Source organism: Antrostomus carolinensis, unplaced genomic scaffold (genome assembly GCF_000700745.2).
Source record: "Antrostomus carolinensis isolate BGI_N321 unplaced genomic scaffold, ASM70074v2 scaffold20687, whole genome shotgun sequence".
Lineage (NCBI taxonomy): Eukaryota > Metazoa > Chordata > Aves > Caprimulgiformes > Caprimulgidae > Antrostomus > Antrostomus carolinensis.
The window spans coordinates 16,166-21,461 of NW_010329739.1; the positions used below are offsets into that span (position 1 = coordinate 16,166).

General features: G+C 42.7%; 1 protein-coding gene across 1 annotated transcript in view; it reads right to left on the reverse strand.

Moving 5' to 3' along the window:
• LOC104528634 (T-box transcription factor TBX15) overlaps positions 1-5,296 on the reverse strand; it is a 29,618-nt gene that overhangs the window by 2,145 nt on the left and 22,177 nt on the right.

The window sequence follows — 5,296 nt, forward strand, 5'->3', positions numbered from 1 at the left end:
AGCAGGAATTTGAGACCAGTATAGGTCTACTGCAAAACATGGGAGGAACTGAATGCAGTGCTGCTTGATGAAAGAGAATAGGTGACGCTAGTGCTTAAGAGATGCACTAGAAAGACAGGTTCTGTGTCAGTATATAATGGTAAGAATGTAAGTGAGATTATAACTCAGTACAGGAAAGACATGGACCTGTTGGAACAGGTCCAGAGGAGGCCACAAATGGATGGAACACTTCTGCTATGGAGAAAGGCTGAGAGAGTTGGGGTTGTTCAGTCTGGAGAAGAGAAGGTTCCAGGGAGACCAATTGTTGCCTTTCAATACCTGAAGGGGACCTATAAGAAAGATGGGGACAGACTTTTTAGCAGAGCTTTTAGCGATAGGACAAGGGGTGATGGTTTTAAACTAAGAGGGAAGATTTAGACTAGATGTAAGGAAGAAATTTTTTATTATAAGGGTGATGAAACACTGACACAGGTTGCTCAGAGAGGTGGTAGAAGCCCCATCCCTGGAAACATTCAAGGTCAGGTTGGATGGGGCTCTGAGCAACCTGATCTACTTGAAGATGTCCCTGCTCACTGAGGTCTAGATGACCTTTAAAGGTCCCTCCAACTCAAACTGTTCTATGATTCTATGATCCTATGATATAACTTTGAGATGCTAATAATATTTGGGATTTTTTAATTAAAAAAAATTTTGAAATGAGAGCCAGAAAAATGCAGGAAAACAGCCTTGGGTCAGCACAGCCTGGAGTGGCTGCAGATGACCCAGGCAGCATCAAGAAAATGCATATTTCTGTGTTGCTAAGTCAAAGCAGTCATTCCCATTACCAGCCATGGGGATGAATGCTTATTGCTAAGCCACTGACTACTTTTGACACTCATCCAAAAGCATAAAAGAGAAGCATTGAGTCAAATCTCCATTAAAATTAATTAGAAAATTTTAAGTTTCAAATGGCATCATGGGCCTCTTTATATTCCTTTCTTGACAACACTGAAATGCTCAAATATGCTAGTGCATTTTCACTCAAGAGTTCAAAGACTTTTTGTGTGAATTTCTAATTTAGTAATACCAATATTTTAGTATTTATTTTAAAAGGTACACTTCCCTGGTTCACTTAAGTTTCTGACAGACAATCTCTGGCTAATTTGTTGTGGTAAGTTAAGATGGTACCTCCTCCAGCCTTTCTCCCTGTCTCTCTGTTACAGCTTGTCAATACTGCAGCAGGATGAGCAGAGGGGAAAGTTTGCTTCTACATAAATTGTTTCACCGCGAACTCTATTTTAGTTGAAATTACTGATAAAGGTGAGTTTGAACTGAGGTGCACATCTACAGAGACACATATTCCTGTTAGCCCTGCACTAAAGAGGATAACCTCTGACAGAGAGAGCAGGCAGACAGCTGAGTTCATGTATCATCACTTAGCTATCAAAACTCAAAATACAGAGGTCACATAAGCACAAAACAAATACAGCACAAAGTGAGATGTATTTAACCCGCAGTAATTCCACACTTGACTCTTGACACCACATATTTCATGAACAAACTTCAGATGGTGACTTTCTTGCTGACAGTGTCTGGAGAATAAGTAAAAATACATAAGTATAGATGTATGAGCATTTAATGATCTGTTAGAAATAAAATATGTAGAATAAATTATTAACTACGGTTTCTTTATTTCAGTCTTCCTTTACCCCATAGTTAACCTTTAAAAATGCAGGAGAAGAGCACACACACCAGTTACATCAAGCATTAGGCTTTAAACATCTGCTAAGGAATTACAATCGAGTTGTACTGATAGCTGAGGCTTTTTCTCCACAGAGTGTAAGTAAAGATCTCTGTAAGCAACTACAAGGTATTCTTAACTGTTCCAAAACTGAAACACTGACTTGCACATTTCAGGTTGCCCCAAATGAGGGACTAAAGTGATTCTGCTCTGAATTATATCTATTTGCAGGCCAACAGAAAAACCCTGAAGTAACCACACAGTCATTAGGAAACAAAGTAAAAAAGATATTTTTCTTTTTCTCCATAACTTTAAAATAATGAGGAGGTAAGAGATCTATCAACTGGAGCAAATGCCAGACCTGACGAGTGTTTTTCAAGAATGCTTTGCTGCAAGTATCAACCATAAGCACAATTCTGTCGCAACAGAACATAACACAGAAGCCTGAAGTTCTTGATCATTTTCAGAATAATCTTTACATCTTTAAGTGGAATGGGAAACAAGACAAAGCAAGGCCCCTCTCATCTCAGCATCTTCAGAAGAAAGACAGCTCTACTCTGAATGATATTTCTGATCCATTTTTTTGCTGGCAGCACTAAGTATGGGCCAAATGCAACCTGGACTTTTGTGAAGTTATAACTTGGACTGTAGATGTTACAAAGTCAGCCAAATACCCCTAGAGATGGCAGCAAGCCCAGCAAGTATATCCACACCATACTATAGTCTCAGCTACACAGATGCATATGTTGTTTTAATGGAAGGCATGGATACAAATCAATCTAGTTAAACTGATACACAAGGCTATGTTTAGGTCTGGTTTAAGTCAAGTGAAACCACATTTAAGGAAGAACAAAAAGAATCCCTCAATAATTCTCTGTTCCTTTTCTCTACTCACCATTGCCCTCGAAACAATGCCAATATCAACAGCATTTACCATGAATGTCATGGTATCTCTCCCCTCCACACTTATCATGATTCCAGAGTAATTAATTATTATTGTGTCTGGTCTTCTGAAGATCATTTCTGGCCCTGCATACATCAGTCCCAGGTATGCGCATTTTGCAAGTCACATTTGTATATAATGCAAGGTTCGTAACTTCAAATCCTCCCTCCTTTTTATCTGAACCTTGCCCCACTTGGCAGATGAAAGCGTCCATCCTCGCAGTGTCCTGCCACTATGTCCAGGGCTTGGCCAAGCCCTGGTGCCATCCCAAAAGGAGTCTGCTCTCTGTCTGGGCAAACAAATGATAACTAAGTTGACCTTATCAAGGGGACAGGAGCATTTACAAAGAGGGGGAGCAGAGAATGATCTAGTGCAAGAAAGGTCAAAAACTACAAACTGGACCAATAAGTAAGAAATTGATGGTAAAGAGGGGAGGTGAGAAAAAGAAGAATGAAATCATGGTGGAAGACAGAGAAACCCTGTGGAGAGGGTGGGATGTAAAAGCAAACCTTCTTCCTCATACCAGCATTCCTTCTTGTGAACACCATATGCACTGGCTGTGCACCAGTATCAAATACCTGCCCACAGGGATTAGGGAAGAAAGCACAGCTTCTCATCTGGCTACAAATAAGAACCACCACTAAAATTTCATCTCAACCGGTCTTTCCTTCCTGACACCTGTGTCCTTCTAAGCCTTGGTAATGGTGCTGTCTCTCTATATGTTCCAAATAGATCCTTGCTTTTGCTTTTACCTAGACTGAGCTTGTATTACGGACAATTTCAGAGTAAACTGCAAGCCTAGACATACTCAGTCCATAGGTATGATGTGCCTTAAAATGAGAGACTGGAGTATTCTTGAAGCATTCAGCATGCCAGGGTGTCTGAAAGGCAAAGGAGACTTCTTCCACACATGGCAGGTCACGTAGAGAACTTCTAACACTACAATGTAGATGGAAAACTAATCTGCCAGCAGCCAGCATTAGCCAAGGGAGCTTTCTGGCAACAGGGAGACGGGGGAAGAGCATCAGTGCCAAGGGAGCCTGAAGCAATTGTTCATGGAAAAATTTCTGGGATCTCTCTTACGAATGACACCACACTAGTCAGTTGACCTACAACTTATCCCAACCTCCTTTATCTGAAAGGTGCACCATAAATCACACTTTGGACTCAACTGCAGTGTACTTTCCTTCCTAATGTTTCCAGGCATGAGTTGCTACCATCACCTGCAGTGCCTCTGTACAAACCTCTCAGTCTTTGAAGTCCTTGCTTAGTGCAGAGGAGGAGAGCAAGCCCAAGCTGAAGCTGCAGTCAGCACAAGATATCTGAACACGAGGGCCATGTGCAATGGTAGAGTCTCATCAGACAGCTACAGACAAGAGCTTTGGGGTAGTTTGGACAACTTGATCACTGCCATTATCTGACCATATCATCAGCCTCCAGCTCCTGGCATGGCTGGGCTCAGACAGCGATAACCTGGTATTCACCATCTCATTAAGAACAGATGTGGCTGAGGGTCCTCAGAGCTTGTGCCTTGACTTTCTAACAAGGATGGGAACCACAAGGTGATTTTTCTTAAGATTTGCGATTTTGACAAGTCAGTCAGCACAAAGTTATTATTCTTTGAGTGTAAACATTTCTTAAATAGCTCATCCCACTTCCACTTACAAGCTAGTTTAGCTTATGGTCACAGATATGTGCTGCAGGTTCAGCATGGCCAGGCTATGGCTCAGAGGCTGTGCTCGGCCCAGCAGGACAGTGTCTGCCCCACAGCCTCAGCCCAGCCATCTTCTCCCAACTTCAGATGTGAGCAGGACCTAGCCTGAAGGCCAGATGCTTGGGAGTCGTGGGTGTACAGCCTTACTGATCGGTCTGGAGGAGCCACAGCCCCACTTCTGACATATGCCCAACACGTCAGCATCTCCGTTGTGCAATAAGCATATGTCCCACCACCTGAAGGTGCAGGGAAGAGGGGCTGTGGCCACTAGCCATTCATCGAGGCTTTCCTCCTGGCACTTTTCTTGAGCTAATAAGCCCTCCTGAGAGGCAGTTTATATTCACTTGGGCTCAGAGCCATGCTAATGCAGCTCTCTAGCTTTCCAAATGGACCTGGCCAGGAGCTAGCATGTGTCTGGCCAACATGGAGCACAGACAGAGGAGCCTGTCCATGCAGACGTACTCTAAGTCACTCCTGAAAGGTCTGATTTTTGTGAAGGCTCTACAGACGTGTACACCTACATAAAGGGATTTTCTAAAGCATGAGAGAGACCAACCCTTCACATTTTTTTTTCGATTTTCTACCCTTGGACGCAACAGTAAATGAAAGTGATGGAATCCATGCAGGAAAACAAATTGGAACAAAAAGGTCCCTTTCCCATTCTGTGCACTGGCACATGCACACACTCTAAGTATGACTTATGAAACTAACTCCCTGTCTTCCAAGTAACTGTACCTTTGGTCTCAGAACAAAAATTAAGTACTTGCCCAAATGTGGAAATCTGAGACGGTTATGAGGGAGGGTTTGTACCGATTGCCAAGTGATCTGACTGATCGATTATGAGGCCAGAGGGTGCCACTGTAACCATCTGATCTTGTGTCCTTCAAGAGCCAGGCCTAGCACAAACCTGGATTCATTC